This window comes from Lepidochelys kempii, chromosome 12, assembly GCF_965140265.1.
Source record: "Lepidochelys kempii isolate rLepKem1 chromosome 12, rLepKem1.hap2, whole genome shotgun sequence".
Taxonomy (NCBI): Eukaryota; Metazoa; Chordata; order Testudines; family Cheloniidae; genus Lepidochelys; species Lepidochelys kempii.
The window spans coordinates 21,671,461-21,690,761 of NC_133267.1; positions in this window are offsets into that span (position 1 = coordinate 21,671,461).

A 19,301-nucleotide genomic window follows, 5' to 3' on the forward strand; every position below is an offset into this window, starting at 1 on the left:
GTTTTCCTGGCCAACAATGGCAGCAGGAAGAAGGGCTATTATAAGAGCTACCAGGTTGGCTTCATGCCACTGGATGCTCCTCCAATGTTGGGGTGAATTTATATGTGCCGTCGGTGGTGGCACAACATGAATAGACTGTACCCCGAGATATGAGTCCCACTGGCCATATATCACACTGGCAGTAAAAGGAATAGACACTGAAAATGGACTTAATTGCTGAATCTGCATGCCTGTGTCTCTAACTACTTTAGATTTATGAAGCAGTTTTCACACATAAACTGTGCCACCAGGAGCCTGATCTGATTACTTCTTTGAGCACATAGGTTAGTAATCTGGCCTTTCTTCCGTCCCACAAACTGCAGAAAATGGTGTAGCTGCTATGTCTCTCCTCTCATTGGAGTATCTTTCCTTTTCATTTGCTGTTTGTCCTTTGATTCTGAGGAAATTAATCAGTATCATTCTTGCAAACTAAGGCATGCATTTAATTCCTGGACAATGAATGTGCAATGCTCATATAATGACCTAAAAAGACACTCTGCAGGGCATAATGTTTATACTGGTACATATTTATTTTTATATGGATTAAAACAAGTGTGCTCGCCTGTTTGCTAACGTCTCACAGATGCATGCAAGCGATCCCCTCTGTACACGTAGGGCTTGAATTTTACACCTCCTGTAAAAAATGCAAATCAAGTGAAATGCCATTTTAAATATTTCGGGTATGTGTAGTCTATTCTTATGATCCCTCCAGGTAATTTTGGTGCCTTTCCAACTACTACCTTAATTGGTACAAAAGTGTTTAAAAATCTCAAAGGGGAAACAAATATAGTCATGTAAGAGTGGTAAAAGTGTCTGTCAATTTGGGAACATTTACCTATAAATAGAAAACTTTGTAACTTCATTTATCCGATTTCACTGACCATGGAAAATGTATTGGTGCATGTTTTAAAAGAAAAAAATATAAAATATACTGGTTATTACTGCTTGATATATGTTCCCCATCCTTTTGAAGGATCTGTAAGAGAAAGCCATGTTGGAATAGTTTAATGCAATGCCTTTAACTTATCTATAGCACATTCAACTGACTGCACTGGGAAAATTGAATCTTTTCCTCACAATCTTAGTGACATGAAATATATATAATACAGTAAATGATTAATGCAGTTATAAACTATACCTGAGATAAGATTTAAGTATTCATATTTCTATCATGTTAATACAACACGATAAACCTATGAAGCAAACTTGACCATAGCATTTGTTATTCTGTCCAGTGTTCAATTATTCTTTGTCCAAATACAGTTTAGGGGCTTGCTAAAATACATTCGCCTGGTACAAAACATTATGTGCTACAGTGAGATAATCAACAGCAGTGGTCAGCAACTGTAGACCTCGGTCCAGGGCACAGTACTGCAAAATAAAAGTGAACCCAGGGTATAATCACATGCAGGTTTTTATTATAGTTGTCCAAAGGATGTCATTTGCTCTCAAATGCATTATATTTTGTCTTGTGTAACATTTTGCTTGAAGCCTTTATATTAAAGAAAAGCTAACTTGACATAATCACATATGTGCTTAACAATCAGCCAAGCTGTTTAAAAATCACATTGCCTTAATAATCAATCTCTTCTTTTAATAGCTGTATTAGGGGTCAGATTCCGTCCTTGGAAACACATGTGGGTAACAATCAGTGACATTAAGAGAAATATGTAAGGAAAGAGTGAGGACCAGTTTGATGGTTTGTGTTAACTTTATGATGGAAATCTTGGGCCACCCATAAAATTACAACCTATAGTCCTGATAGAGAAGCAGCATGCCGAGCAGTGAAAGCACAGGGCTAGGAGTCAGAGTGTCTGGGTTATATTTCTGGCTCTGCCACAGACTTCCTGCAAGGTCACTTTACTTACTTGTCTCAGTTTACCCATTTGTTATATGAATATAAAACCTAAGTCACAGAGGTTTCATTCTTTCATGCTTTTAGATCCTTCAGTGGAAGGTGATATAAACACATAAAATACCTTATTCTTCTATAGCTCTTGTCAATATTGATTTTAAAATACTCTACCTGCCATTCCCAGCCTTTCTAAAAACATATGATTATAGTAGACTTAAAATTCCAGTCATTAACTCATAGCTCATAGATACTGCGGAATCTATTAAATGTTCCATATATAAGTCGGAATCTACTTGTAAGCTAGTCAGCATTCTGAATTCCCCAGAGTAATAAAGCACCCTGAGATAGTCTTGTCTACTGGTTGGAACAGGGACTGGCAGTTCAGGTCTCCTGGTGTCTCTTTCTAATTCTGCCACTGACTCACCCTGTGACCTTGCAAAAGTCACTTAATTTCTCTCTGCCTCAGCTTCACAATCTCTAAAATGGGTATAAGTACACCTTACCTAGTAGTCTACTATTCTGAATGAACTAATGAATAAGCTTTTTTAAAATATGCTAACAGTAGAGTTTTCAGAAGAAACTCAATTTCCTGAAGTTATAAGCTAGAGGTTCTTCCTAGAGCTGGGCAGAAAATGGTGGGTTTTTTACCGTAGAAAAAAACATTATTTTCATCATCATTTTTCATTAAACATTTCTGACTTTTCATTGAAAAACTGATACCCCCAAAACTTTGCTTTTTCCCCCCCAAAACCATTTTAACTGAAAAGCTTTTGATAAAAACTCAAAATTTCCCACAAAAATACCCTTTTAATGGAAACCCCAATTTTTTGGTTAAATAATAGTTTTGACCAACCCTTGTTCTTCCACATAGGCAGATGATTTGACTCTGTGGATGAGCAGCCTCTCTATATATTATGTATCTAGGAAGCCACAAATAACACTGAGAGAATCACAGACATGCACCATGCAGTCTGGAGGTGCAACTAAAAGGAGAAACACTCAGTGGCCACAAATTTTAAAGAAGCAGTAGCAGGGCCCAGCTGTTACATGCCACCACATTTTATAAAGTATGTAAGTCAGCAGGGAGGTCCAGGCAAGGGAAGTAGAGGAATGTTTGTGGGGGGGAACAAAAAAGACTTTGCTAAACGAATCTGTCAGTATAACAAAGTTTGGCTGCAATTAGGCAAGGGCAAACATTCAGGATGATCTGTATTTTCCCAAAGTGATTTGCCCATCTTAAAAAGCTAAGCTAGGATTTAAACGAATTGTTCAGACTTTTTTTTTTTAATTAAAAAAGCTAAACTGTGTCACATTGTGAACGTTGTGTCCCGTAAGATAAAATGTGATGAAGTCTAGTTGGAACATAATACAACAAATCTTTTCATATTTTGAGACCCAAGAATTCTGTTTCATGATGAAAAAATCAGTGTAACTAGAAATGAAATACTTCCCACTGCTCAAGAAAAGTTTGAGTAAAATAGAATAGTATGTCCTCTATTTTCAGGATAATAAATGTATGCCTGCCTTCACTTTCTGGCTGATCCAAACTGCTGAAGGTAATAGTTGCCAACATTTTAAACTGAAAATCCATACCTCTTTGTAGTTGCAGTTACCAGAAGTACACACCATAGTGACTATGTCTGCACACAGTTGATCTAACACAAAACCAGTTGTGCATATGTTAATACTGTTTTGCACACAAACTTTGTAGCAAGGGCACACACAAAGAAGTGAGTTTACAAATTACACATTCTTTTATATGATAGTCAAGGGAAAATTTTGCAAAAGGAAGACCAAAGGTCTGCACACAATTGTGGCCTTACAATGTATATTTTCCACAGTTGCACCAGTAGAACATGTGGTGGTCTACGCCAAAGGTTAGTTAAGTAGTGAAAGAGGCATTTGCCTGCACAGTTACCCATTTGTGCATACATTCATGGTAATTCCACGTGCATTTTTTGGGCAAAGGGCCTATGTTTTTGAATAAAATAAATCCAAAATAAGTATTTTGCTATATATGTAATTGATTAACATAAATTATTATTGGTCTCTTGAGATTCACACTTATTATTGCTGGTGTAGTACAACTGTTAAAATACAATAGTTTCAGCTCTTAAGCTATCTTTCAGTTATGGAACAAGATAAATCAGATATCTTCTCTGCCTTGTAAAAGAGTTACATTTTTCAGGTTTCTTGCTTGTTTTTCTGCTGCCTTTTGTGATGCCAGCTCAACATTTGCTTGAATGGCGCATTATTGTCATCACAACAATTTCAGCCCTTGCCTATGGAGATCCCATTACCATGAAGCTTACAATGACAACATGATTTCTGTGCAAGTCTGTGGTGACCTTCCCCAAGGCGATGCCATTACAACATGAGATTATAAAGGGAAAACAAATTCAGTGACTATATATATATATATATATACTAGTGTTATAGTAGATAGTCCTGATGAAAACGATCAATGCAAGTTTATGTCTATGATGATAGATGTCAGGACAAGATGGGTGGGGGGAAGTTCACCAAATGCACTGCAAGTGCGTTAGACAGTGTTATAGCTTTATACAAATGAAACCCACTGCAAGTGGGGATGATGCGAAGTCAAAAATGAAAATGCAACTGATTTGTGGCAAAAGGCACAATTGGTTTGTGGTTACAGTACTACCAATATAGTAGTATTGGTAGCTAGTCATGGGTAATTTGGGTATCTTCCTGTACTGCAGTCGACTGAGGCAGCTTCACGTGACCCTAGAACAATGACCGCTCATATATCTGTACCCTTTCAACACTTTTGCCCACCTCCTAATGCATTCATGATATTTTAATGAAAACGGCACCAATCACATAAAACAGCACTTCCAACGTATAAAACAGCACTAACAATTCAGTTCAGACCTACTTAAATTCATTGTCATCTTTAAAGTTTCACTAGCTAAGCTACTGATGGGATATCAAATCTGAGCCTTCAGAAATTGAGCAGGATAATCACCATCTCCGTGGAATACAATGGGCCTGATTCTCTTCACATGTGCATTAGCCTAGTAGTGCTACCATAGCTTGGGGAGACAAAGATGGTTTTTTGTGCACTCCTAACCCTGAACCAGCTATACCCAGTGAAAGCTACAGCAGCCTGCTCTAAATTATACCAGCAACTAATGTCCCCAAAAGGCTAATAATGCCAATTGGGAATTGACAGAATGTAAAGTAGGCCTTCCATACCATCCTTCCCCTGACATTCTCCCTCGGAGAGTGATGGAGGCACCACCATCTCAGTTCTACTAGAAGTTTTGCCTGTCTTGGCGAGCTATCCTGCTGGCTTCATCTGTTTTGGACAGCTTTGTGCCAGCAATATATCACTGTATAGCACAACAATTTTACACGAATGGAAAACCCAAATGAGAAGAGACTCAAACCCTGTATTTCCCCTTTGATAATGGAGACGAATAAGATGTTTATTTACAAAATATTCCTTTCTAAAACAATCTCAACAAAACTGTGAAACCATTAAGAATAAAAAGGTGGCTTCCAGGGACAAATTCAGGCTTTCTATCGAGCCCAGACTACATCACTGTTTTACCATGAGACAACAGTTTTCCAGTTTGTGCCTGAGCTGTCTGCAGAAGAGCACTAGAGTGTGAGAGTCCACAGACCTCAAATGCATGAACTTAGAATGATTAAAAGGAAGCCATTGATGTCACATCTCTAGTTAATCCAGTGCATCTATTCTATAGGTGGTGCGGGTTCAAGCCTGTGAGATGCTGTGCAATTCCACATTAAGTCTTCTTAACTCCTACTGAAGTCAAGGAGCACTCAGAATCTGCAGGAGTTGCTCAGCACCTTGAAGCATCAAATTTTAAAGAGTGGGTCAAAGAAAGGTTATGCCTTTCCAGGACCATAGAAATATTTTCTTCACTACTGGTAAGAAACGAGTTCTTTTAGCTATGGAAAGAGACTGGGGTAGGGGAAAAAGAACAGGCGTACTTGTGGCACCTTAGAGACTAACAAATTTATTAGAGCATAAGCTTTTGTGGGCTACAGCCCACTTCATCGGATGCACAGAATGGAACATATAGTAAGAAGCTATATATATACATACAGAGAAGGTAGAAGTTGCCATACAAGCTGTAAGAGGCTAATTAATTAAGATGAGCTATTACCAGCAGGAGAAAAAAACTTTTGTAGTGATAATCAAGATGGCCCATTTCAAATAGTTGACAAGAAGGTGTGAGGATACTGGACAAGGTACTTGATTTTTGAACAATATACCAGAACAAATGCAGATAATTCTTAATTTTCCAACCACCATACTTACAGCAAGAGAAAATGAAGGAAAAGTTTTTGATATTGTTTTAACAAGTGTCTTAAAGTGATTGACAGCATTCATATTCTCATTATGGCACCTGCAGATAATGAGGTATCTAGGCACAAGACTATCCACTGCATGAGCATGCCAGGAATATTATCACTGATGTTTTAGCTAAACATTCAGTTCCACACAGTACCTTTACATCTTGGAAATGTCAAAACACAGCCAGATGCTGGAGCCATAGCTACTCAAATCACATGCTTTTCTAAAACAATGTAAAGACACGAGTAATGTATGTACGTGGTAAGAATTGTGGAGTACTATGAAACTGTCTGATATTTTTATTCACAGGCCTTTATTAATACCTGAAGGGGCTACCCCTCAAACAGAATTTAATGACCACCCTCCCTTTCAAAATCTTCTTAATTCTGAAACTCCTTAAAAGAGGAGTAACAAGGCTCATAAAAAGACTTGAAGAGTCATTAGAATGAGAACCATAATCAAATGTGCTGTACTTCTATCAATGTGATCTATGTCTCCAGTGTATGGCACCTCCTTGGGAGTCAGGAGACTGAGGTTTATGTCTCAGCTCTGTTACTGACCTATTCTTTGCTACTGTATGTCACTTCACCAAACTGTCCCTCTATTGCCCCCCCACACACACACACACAGTCATCTTTTCTGTCTTGTCTGTTTAGATTGAAAAGTCTTTGGGGCAGGGACTGACTCTCACTTTGTGTTCACAAAAATAAAGACATTGAAAGAGGGGACATTCTGATAAATCTGTGTTAAGCAATATTAACATACTGTAAAATAGAGCGCAAGGATTGCAAAAATAAGCGTGATGATGAAAGACAGTATTGGTGACTGGCTCAACACACCACCGCACTACAACCCTCCCTCTTGGGCCCTGAGATTGAGTAGAGTAGCAGTGCAGGAGCATTGGATGACAAAAGGAGTCTTCTGACCCAATCTACAAAGAGACTTGCTGGCAGAAGCAGGCCCAGTCCTTCAAGTGTCTCGTGCATCACACCTGTAATTTCTGAGGGATTGGGGGAAGGGGAGAGTGCTCAGTATTTTGCAGGAAATGCCTAACTGATCATGTTGTTGGTTTTCAACTTCCGTGGAACTAGCTGCTCACTAATATAGACCAATCTATACAAGGTCCACCCTAGGGCCAAATTCTATCCTCAGTTACACTGTGCAGTCCATTCATTGCCTGAGAGGTGGGCACCTGGTCTATAGAGCCAAGCTATTATGTTCTGAGTTCTGTTGTTTCAACATTGATCTGGAAAGAGTTTTCTCCATACACATCCTAGGGCTTGCTTCCAGGAAGCTCTGTAGAACAAACCAGCAAAGAAAAGCTGGAACTGATGTGAGAACTGTCTCCCACAGCAGGTCTTGTCTTTTGAGGTTAAGATGGATCATATGGTTCAGGAAAGAGAGAAAATGCGTTGGAAATGCGAACTTAATCTCCCAAACTTATTATGAGTTTGTGTACATGGGGAAGTTAGTGCACAGTAAGCTAGGGAGTGAATTTAAAGCACACTAGCTACTCAGCACTAACTCCCCTTGTAGACACTCTTACCACACACTAAGGATGGCTTAACTTAGCACACTTCCAAAGTGTAGTGAGCTAATGTGCACTTAGGCATGCTTAGCATGCAGTAAGAGTGTCCTCACGCAGAGCTAGTGAAAAGAGAGAGAGAGAGAGAGAGCACACCTGCTACTGTGGGCTTTTTCACCAGGTAGGCAAGCATCTTCTCCATTGTACTTGAGTACATTTACTTCCTTCCATTGGAACAGGACAACATCTTTATCTATATTTGCACATCAGTTTCAGATGGACTAGAGCAGGTAGTGATGCCTGACTTCTCCTCATATGTGTTTTAGTCTAGGCCAAAGCATATATGTTTTAGGTACATGATCATGAGGGAAGTGAGGTTTCTATCTCATTATTCACACTCTCTCTTTCCTCACTATGCATTAGTGCAGCTTTTTTCACTCTCCTCTATTTGAATCTTGTACCCTGCTAAGTTATATCAAGTATAGACTGATAGTCTCTGTTTGTTAATGAGTTGCAATATCCAGGGACACACTGAGGTCCTGTAATTACATAGTCTACAAGCAAATACCTACAAATTAAACACAGAAATGCCTAGTGGGGAAGGCCCCTATACAAAACCATACAGAGACATTTAGCTCAGCTAGTCTTGTGTCATTCTAATTTTGCATATTTAAGTATGTGTTATTATTTGCAGGATGTGTGTGTGTGATGTGTACAATGAACTTATTATTTCTGATTTGTGGTGTAGAGGTTGGTTCTTAGGCTGGATATCATAGAATCATATGAAAAATTGATCCACACAGCTTGTGTAGAGGATGCAAGTTGTAGCATCTCAGTGGCTCATGCTGATGGTATGGTGAAAGCTGGACGTAGTGATTATAGCTTGGGCTTACCCCCATAAGCTAAGTCGCTGCAGGTACATTGAAAGGAAGATGTACACGTGCAGATCAAAACATGGCTCGACACATTCTCATGCAAAAAATCACTTATGGAAAATCATACATGTAAGTATTAAAACATCTGAATGCATTCTCTAAACTTTTCCTGTATAAAAGTCCTAAAGGAAGTTGTATCAACCTCCAGTGTGCTCTAACAGGTTGGAGAACAGCCTGAAATTTAGTAGTTTAGTAAATAAACGACTTCTGAACATGTCAGCTGTAAATACAATGACGGTCTTGTGGTTTAGGCATTGGGGGGTTAACGCAGGAGCCTATGTTCAATCCCTGGCTCTGCCACAGATTCCCCTTTGTGACCTTGGGCAAATTATTTAATCTCCAGTTCCTGATCTGCAAACGAGAGACAAAGTACTCCCTTTCTCTCAGCCTTGATCTGTCATATCTGTTCAGATTGCAAGCCCTTTGAGGCAGGAACTGTTGCTTACAATGTGTTTGTACAGTGCCAGGCACAAATGCTCCCCAATATTATTTGGGCCTCTAGGTGCTAATCATATGAAAAGATAATTTCCCTCATGTTATGGGAGAATTTAGCCATACAACTGCCAGTAGCATTAAACAATTAAACTTCTAGCACTTGTCTGGAAATATACAATCCCCTTGTCAGAATGGCCCTAGTTTATGAAAATAATAAATCCTACATTTTCTTTAAGGTTTCTTCTCCATGGTGCTTATGAGATTTCTGATTATGCTTTGTTGTTCAACACTACTAAATGCTGAGCGCCTTCTTTCATGTAGTAGATAAAAAAGAAGATGCTGAACCCCACAAATGACAGCTTTAGTGGAAATGGGAGTGCTTTTTGGATAAAACCACAATGTTTTCCATGAATAAAATGGTTGACTCAGTTGTTGTTCCTTTTGCATGGCCTAGTCAGTAGCTTGTATACTATGAGTCTACTTTTGCACTGACTAATACAGAGGCAGTGTGGGACAGGCGGTGAGAGACAGAACAGGGCAGCTGCAAATGAAAATCACCCTGGGGAGGGTTACAACTGGATAAAGTTTTCGACAATAAGATTCCAGAGACTGCTGACTGGAGCAAAGCTCAATATTTTAGTCTCAGTACAAATTTGCTTCAATCTTATACAACTCCCATGCAGCCGCCGCCACAGCTGCATGCTGTAAACAACAAACAAATCTATTTCCATCAGCCCTGCTGATGCTATGAGAAAAGTGCCTGAGCATAAGACATGCACAGATGTAGAGTCTCACCTGAGCCTAGTGCTGCCCTCCATTTGGCCCCTCTAACTTAATATCGTTGTTACAAAGCTATTGGTCTCCTGATAGAGAGCTGGCTCAATGCAGAGCCTCTTCTTCCAGCTAATCTGACAACTCCGATCCAAGAAGCATCAAGGGCCCAATTAAGAAGACACATCTTATCAAGGAGCTTATTTTGCATAACAGAATACAAATGACGAATAAAAATTTAATGTTTAATAACTTAGTACAAAGAGGGCTGTTGATATAGAATGCCTGGAATTTTTATGGTGGCTGTCAGACTTGTGATAAAACTGTTATATAGGAACACTTGGCAAAAAACAGCGTAGAATTTTTCAGTAATGGTGTGTGCATGATATTGCATTAATTCTTGATAGGAACGTAACTGTAAGCCTGGGAATCAGCCAGTTTGAGTTTCAGTTTAAGATGCTTTTTTTTAAATTGAAGGACATCTAAATATATTTTAATGAAGAGTTAGCTGAAAGGGTACTTGGTACTTCATAAATGTGTTTGTTGAAGTACAGAAATTATTGGAAAATCACTATAATCCCTCTGGGTTCAAAATAACTTTGTCAGCTTCAGTGATGTGCCTTCAGTTTTCTGGGAACCATTACTAATGGATAATAGGGAGCTGGATTAAAGAGGAAGTGTAGGTTATCTATGCACCTTTGCCCTTGCTGGTCAGAGGCATTTCTTCCATTTACTTATATTGTATGGAGAAGTTGCAGACAGAGCTCTTTCTAAAGCAAAAGATGATAATCTGTAAGAAATTTGACTTGCCTTTGTTTTAACTTGTGCAATTTATATATTGAAGGTCATCTGTGATAATAAATTTTTTTGATTGTTTCTGTGATTTCAGTTCCAGTTCTGTGAGCTAGCTATTGAATGTAGCAGTGACCGGTGAGGCTGTTTGCTCTTAAGTAATTATTGCAAAGTTTTTGCAAGCTCTGTGGCAAATTGGTTCTGTGAATACATCACAATGGATCAGGAAAAAGGTTTCAAATTTCCTTCTAACCATTTTCAGGAGTCTGATGCTGTTGCACAGGTTCGAGACTTTTGTTTCATATTCCAGTGAAGTTGCCATAAGGTCCTAAGCCTTTCTTTAATAATAAAAAAAAAAAGGGCTAGCTATTGAAGTGTAGAAATTAAGTCATCTTTACCAGTACACTTTATTTTAAGTGTCCATTAAATAATGCTAAACTAATGCTGAAATAGAGTGGAACTCTTTTACAAGTACATATCACATCCATATGAATACTAAATGAATTTCTTATTCATTTCATTCTATTGTATTACTGTTATTGCAATGAATACTAAATGAATGCCTAATGATTGGACATTTAAAACAAAGTGTTACCCCTATACAACAGTCATCAAACTTTAAGGACAAATTGAGACTAAAAAGAAATGATGTATCAGTGGAGAAAAAAATGTTGAACCATATAGTTGAGGCTATTGAAAGGTATAATTTATTTGATGATGCTAATATTCAGATGCAATCTTATATTAGAATTAATACTTCAGGAGTGGACCCTTATATGGAGGATTTGTTGCAGAAATAAAATCTCTCGGTAACACTTTCATTGTTCCATCATTATGAACTCATTTGGTATTCACTGTAATAGCACTAATCATAATGAATTTGTTTGATATTCATGTGGCTCTCACATGCATTAACACAGGCTTTCTGTTGTAATTCAATACCCAACAAGCATTAGTTAATGCGGATTTGGGGTTAGAAATGGACCTGTCTGCTGCAAGTTCAGTTTTCTTTCAGTTTTTATAAATAGTTAAAGGCATTTTTCTCTGTCAGATGCCTGATTCATTCATTCTTTGATGAATTATTTGAAAAGCTGCTGGAATGTCCCACACTAGCTTTTCCAGATGAAGATAGGTGTGTGCCATCATATATACTGGGCAGCAAGCCAGCAAGACAAAATTTTATCACTCAGGCACATTACCTCATTATCCCCCTGGCACTGGTGGGCTCTGGCACATCCCAATGCTGGCAATAGGATACAAACTGAGGAATCCCAACTCCTGGTGTTAAAGGGGTTTTGTGGTTTATGCTAACAAACACCACTGCTTCCCTGGGAATGTGGTATTGGGGAACGTTTACTTTGCAAAATGGACTCCAGTCCTTTCTCAACGGAAATAATTCAACACCCTATATGGCAATGGGCGGAGCAAATGTGTGCAAGTTATCCTAAATTAGGGAACACAGCCAGTTTTTCAGCAGTTCTGACTCACAATTACTTGAAAGGGTTCGGACCTTCATCACTTAAAGGCTGCCCCATATATGTAATTGTGTTATTCAGTCTTACGTCAGGCTACATTGACTTTTCCTCCATATTAAACCTCACAATAATTATTCTTGTAGTCCCTTTAAACTGCTCAAAAAGCAAATGATGTAATATATGTAATTACTCCTAAAGAGTACTGTAATAATCTTTATTTTATATAGTAATGGTTCAAAACATCATTGGCCAGATCTCCAGCTAATACAATTGGATTCAGCTCATGTAGTCAATGGACCTGCACATAAGTACACCAGAACCTGCTTCAATGTCCTTTAGAGTCAGCGGAAAGACCCTGTTGAGTTCAGTGGGTTGTTGGATCAGCCCACAGTTGAGGATGTAGCCCTAACTCTAACAATAGTAATAGCAAAGTACTTCGCACCATTATTATCACTTTAGAATGTGGTAATATGTTCATAAGGACAAAATAATTGGGAAGATAGGGCCATGGACCCAATTGTTCCATCAATGACATCAATACTATTGTCCCAGAACCACAAGCCTGGAATTTATGAAATAAAGTAGCTTTACTCTAAAGTTGATGTTTTCTTTTGGGAATCTTGTCTCCCATCAAACAGATTTCCCTTTCACCCTCCTGCTTGGTTTATACAAAAATGTCCCCACCCCATCAGTCTCAGGGGTGGGGAGACTTTGTGGGCCTACAAGGAAAAGAAAACCCCTGGGACCAGATCCACAAAGGACTTAGGGTCTAACTCCCACTTTAAATCCAATATTTAGGATCCTCAAAATCCTTGCTCAGCTACTGCCATTCTGCACTGGGAAAAAACACTCCCCTCTCTCTTTGGGATAATTTTGTGGGGATAGGCAGAATTTTTCTCTCACTGCCAAACTATCCTGGGTATTGTTGGTATTTTCGCCTGTCTCTCAGCAGCCCAGGATCATGGTGGTTAGGTTAGGTTGTAAAAATCATATTATCATAACTTGGCCAGTGTCCAATGCAAGTATTCATTCTCTAGGTGGTCTGGTTTCCTGATAAACTCGAGTTGGAAGCGGATTAGGAAGAGGCATCTCAAAAAGATGCTGAGGAATGAGGTTGGTGTTCCTAATGTCGAGTACACTGAGGACACAACCCTCTCTTCCCCACTGCATTAACCTTCATATGAGGGGAGAGAGCAGGATCCCAGCAACAGTGCTGGAATCAAGTTAATGGGGTGAAAAGCTGATGGCAGCCTCCCACCAGGTGGAATGGAGGGCTGATAGTAGATTTCCACCAGGTGTTACATATTACAAAGGAAGGATGACCTGCCCAGGATGAGTTGTTGCCGGATAGTTCCCAGATGTATTACTTAATAAAGTTGCAGTCTAGTTAACCCACATTCCTAGTGTCTTGTCTTTCTTCCAGAATCTCTGGGACAAAGGAGGTAGCCTCTTACTCCAAAATCCCAATCTGGATTCTGGTTGTTTGGGCGAGGCGAGCTCTCTCCTTAACATTTAATCAAATCTTTCTGTTGGTAGTGCAGAATTTGTCAAGACTTCTAGAGCCCTTGGTAAATTGTAAACTATGTTTGATTAAGACACCTTATGATATAGTTGCACCTGCTAGCACCTTTAGAGTTAAGGGTCTTTCAGAATTTCCATTACAAACTTCTATTTTTAGAAGTTTATAACTCAGGTGTAAAAATCAACTTTGGTTTAAATGTTGACAAAAGCTGTGAAGCAAGTTAGGTGCAATAGGGGAATCAGCAAAAAAGGGACCTGCATCCACTGCATCCACAACATCACATGTGAAGATTCAAACTGTCATTTGTAACCATAGATTGGCTAGTCAGGTGACAATTTTACCCAGTTTTTATCCACAAATGCTGCTGTGTGTGCACAAATCAGAGGCCTGTCAGCAGCAAGGAATAGAAATGCATTTTTGCACCAACACTGTAATCAGGGCTGAAAATTTGGCCCACAAGGCTATAGGCAAGAAGTTGTGTTTCCTTCTCACTCTCTTTATTTAAGAACTTTTTAAATAATCCATTTTAGTCCTTTCACAATGAAGAGAGACAAGGAGAATTTTCTTCTTTGTGCAGGTTCTAACTTAAACATATTTCTCTTTTTTAAACTAAAATATTTATGACAGCCTATAACATGAGCTAATGCCTTTGGATATAGAAAAAAGATAAGAAGCTAAAATAACCAGCTACTTCATACTATTCTTTGCTAACAAGCAAAAATAGTGTTGTTTTTCAATACAAAAATAGTGAGTAGAGGTGCCAGTCCACTACAGGCTATCTGTGCCAATACCCTTTCATTACTTCACAGTTACATACGAAGAATGTATGTCATGTCTATGTCCACTGAAACACCTTGGCACGATGACACAGATTTGTGCACAGAATACCCCTAAATCTGAATTTGCTAGTTTTGTGGGTTTGTCAGACTTTATTATTTAACTTGCTTTCTGTGGTGATAGATAGGTACTGAGAACGTTATAAATACTAGCTTGTGTCTGCAAGTTGGGCTGTGAAGCTTTCACCCAGGCTTACGGTGTCTGTGATTTTATAACCAGCTAACAAGTCACTTTCATGGGTTCTGACATCATCTGGAACCTTTGACCGTGTAACAACCAACAGTTATGCTATGCATGCTAGGTGTTGCTTGATTCATATTCTTATGTACATATGCATCAATGTATATTTAATGTTTGGTTGGGTTTTTTTGTTTGTTTGTTTGTTTTATATGAACCAGAGTAGAGAGAGTTCCTTGCTTTCATTTTAAAAATAAAGACCATGGCCCTCTCTAGTGTCTGACCTATCAGGAGTTCATAATGAAAATGAATGTTCATTTTTTTTCTTTAAAAGTGTCTCAAGCTAAATGATACTGACGCTTTCAATTTTTAACATCATAATCAATAAAGGCTGCTTATGCACACTTTGCAAAACCATCAGTTTAGAAGTTTGAAAAAAAAATCTGCATATGGCTGCAGCTTGCTGACTGGAAAGCTCTAGCACTAAATCTTCCGAGTTAAAGTTTTACTGGTGTGTTATGAGTAAAAATGCCTTGTCAGCCATCTGCCAGTTTTTCTCCTAACATCCATATTTTCAACCCTTGCTAAACATTGGGAGCATTTGGCCACAAGAGGCCAGCTCTACAATTAAACAGCCAAGTTCTGCAGCAGAAGCAAGGGCATGTCAAAATAGAACTGTCTGTTATTAATTTTAAAAGTCCATAAAGGAAAGCTATGACCCTGTCAGGGTGATGGACTGGCAGTTAAATGTATTATAAACTGTTAACTCTTAGAGAAACAAAAGAATAGGAAAGGAAAAACAATGCAGCAGTGTCAAAAAGCTTCAATAAATGCTAATCATGGCAGATTAATCAGCCTCTAATTCCACTGATCCAAAAAGGTTAGAGAGTCAATTGTGTAAAATTAGCTCTTTCTCATGTGTCCCTTTGCGTTTGGAGAATCTGTCTGTTCATTTGCATCTTTTGCCTTGTTTACGAAGAATTCAGTTCATTAGCTCTTAAACATGAAATCAGATATTGGAAGGGGGAATCCGTTGCTTTTTCCTGCTTAAAGCAGTGCCTAGAGCAAATAGCATTGTTACAATGTACATTTAAAGATTCTACCAAGCAGCATTAATAATTGTATGTCTCATACCTAGAAATCTCCTTTTGACAGAAAACTTTTCATGTGAAGATTATTTTGTGTTGTAAGGATTTTTTTTTCAATGGGGTTGGGGTAAAACCATTTAATCACGGGATTGACATGAAATAAATGGCACGGAGGGTCTGACAAACCTTGCTTGATTTAGGGACAGATAGAGCACATGTTAAAATGAGATCCCAGGTCCACATGCATTAACTTTTTTAACCAGTGTTTGAAAATCCCAAAACCTGCCAAAGAAATAGGCAGGAGAAGTGAGTGATGATGCAAAACACAGAAAGTCTGATGAACTATCACTTGGTGGCAAATAAAGCAGGGAGTAAGAAAGCATTTTAACCAGAGCTGTGTGAAGAATGCATAACAAAACTCAGACTCTGCCCGAACTAACCTGGTTTCCTTACAAACCCAGAACTCAACCCAGACTTGCTCATTGTTTGCTAAGTTTTGGGCACCATATGACAGATAATATGTTACTTAATGCACTACTGGAAGGTACTCAGATACTATAGCGAAGAGTGAGGTGAAGAATAGAAATAGAACAGAATCACACTCTCAATTATGGGAACTGCCCTTATCTGAGTGGAGTAACATCTGCCCCAATGTTTTCACAGCGTAAGTATTCACACACTACTGGTTGCATTCCCAATGTCCTGTTCCACCATGCATGGTCTCAGGGAATAACCTCAATAAGTTCTCTGTCAGTCTCTTCTCTGGCCATTTGAAAGGCTTGGTCAGGGATATCACCTGCACTTTGAACATTTGCTTCCTGTTGGTTCCAGGAAGGGAATTATGGCTTGGAAAGAACACCATACAAAACCTAGTATTGTCTCATGGCGTCAACGTTCAGGACAACTTTCCCCTGAGTGGTCCAGCAAGGGCACCCACCCTCAGGTTTCCAGCTCCCCTGGTCATCAACTCTCTTGGGTGGAGACCCACGTCTCTCTCCCTCTCAACCAGGGAACTTCCAGGCTGAATAGTACCCTGCTTTCACTGTGTTATCCCCAGCAAAAGGCAGGCTGCCTAAGCAAGCTTCTCCTGTCTTCTGTTCAGAGACTGCTAAAAGTGTGACTCCTCGAAGTTATAACGTACCATACAGCACTTCCTGTGTCAACCTGTTTAGTCTTAAGAACAAAGCGCTACAGATAAAATATTAAAAACAATAAAAGAACCTGCCTGCATGCTAATGAGCTTACCAAGACCACCCCAACACTAACATGGGCTCTGGCAAGAGCAGTCCTTTAAAACCCTACCTAAGGGGAGCCCTTGTGGTTTCAAGTTCATCACAGCTTCCTCTCAGAACAAGCATTCAGTCTTATGGGGCCTCACTAGGCCAAGTCCTTCTAACCCTTCCCTAAGGACTGGAAGAAGGCAGGCCCTTGTCCTGTGTAAAACCAGGCTCTTTATCCAAAAATTCTTTCTTTATCTGTTAGTCCTTGGAGAATCAAGTTTGAACTAGTATATGTGAACTTCTCCAGGGGTGTCTTCAAAAGGGCTGATACCAGAGGAATTACATTAGCACACCCCTCCCCCATGTACACAATTGCTTTTTTTATACAACGGACCCCAAAGGTATTAAACCTAATTCAATAAGGTTTAACTTAAATCAGTAAAGTTTATTTTAATTCCATAAGGTTTGTCCAGGACATGGCAGGCTACTGTCAGTCTGTCATACATGATTTTTTATGGAAAACCTGGCAGTTTGGGGGGGTGAGTTTTGTTTCCATTCTATCCAAAAACTAGAGGTGAATCTCAGGAAGACCTAGAACATATGGAAATGTGAAAAGTGTTTAGGTGAAGACTTTGCAAAGCCGAAGGAAACAGAGAATTGCAAGACTCTAGTTTTCAGGTGACCCATGAGATTTGTATATATTAAAGAATCTTTAAAAGATGTGAAAATATAATATTGAGGTTAACAAGATAACAAAGAGCCCATATAACAAGAAATAGTCAAGAAATATTTTAAAGGGAGTATAGTATAAGTGTATATGGCACAGGGAAGTGGACTGTCAGCAATAGTTCTCTGCGTGTACGTCTTTTGTATTGTAGTGAAGTGTACAACAGCAAGATTTGAATATTGTAAATGTGCCATCTCCCTTTTCTGTCAATCAGATCTTTCCAATTTTGAACATGCCAAGTTGAACTACGTTAACTTCTTTGTCACAGAAAAGTGAATACAGTGAAATTTATATATTCACTGGTTTCATGAAAATGAGAAAATTCTGTCTATTTTCAAGAACAGCTTTGGGCTAGGTTTCAATGGCTGCATTTCATCTGTGCAATTTCCCTCCCCACAACTGTTATGATGTGAAAAGTGCCCTAGGCCAGGGACTTGTAGGCCCAAGTCCACTAAAATTAATTGTAATGGGGGGGGGGGGGAGGATGGAACCCTCCACCACCTTCTGCTGTAGTTTATCCAACCAGTCATACTATACATTCCAGTCCTTCTCATTGCTCTTCAGTTGCTGTGTGTAATTTGATTCCACCTGATCATTCCTTTTTTTGCAAGTGAATCTAATGTGATCCTACCAGTTAGAAAAATATATCAGACAGCTGTCCCAGTGTTTTTCAAATGCTCAAGACTATAATAAGCTTTGTGTTACTATTCCCACTTCCATAAAGTTTTGGTTTTAATACTGTCAAAAGGATTTGAACATTGTTCCTTTTGTCTGGAACAGCCCCATAGAATGGATGCTTTCCTGGACCTAGGCTCAAGCTCTGGTGTCTGACTGCATCAGAGGTAGTCTTTTGCATTGTGGAGTGGGAGGGGGCAGAAGAGTTTGCAGTCAACGCAATTTTTGCTGGCTGTCCTGTGTATCTAAAGTTCTCATGAGATAAACCCTCTCACCAAAGCGAACTAGAGGTGCCACAAAGTGTAGATCTGAGTCTGAACTTCCCATAAGTTCTGTGCTGTTTGGGTCTGGGGTATGGTGTTCATCTCATTGCAGAAATAGTACTCTCTCTAAAGTTCAGCTCGGGATCCAATCTGTCATAATATTTAGGATGATCTTCAGATCTATGCACTCACAGTGAGACACAATAGTAGAAGCACCTTATTATTCCCTACATTATAAATTCACTTATCCTGGTAATAAGCAAAGTTTTCATTTAGCAAATGAGCCCTATGTAGTAGAGACTGATCAGAGTTTTGTTATATGGCTATGAGGGGATTGGAGAGCTCTGACTCAGAAAACCTTTAAGGTTTTCAGACCCTGTAAGAACTCAGAAACTAAGCAGTGTCAAGCTCAGTCAAGATTTGGATGGAACTCCTCCACAAAGCACCTAAATGATCCTGGAAGTTGTGAGGATGATTTAATGGGTTGTATGCTTCTCTCTGAGTCCACACTGAGCAAACAACCCTGCTTGGTGTGTGAGGAGGCACTCTTCTGCTAGAAGAGTGATCTCTCAGATGAGATGTAAAGCAGAATTCCTGCCCATTTGCAGTGAACCTCA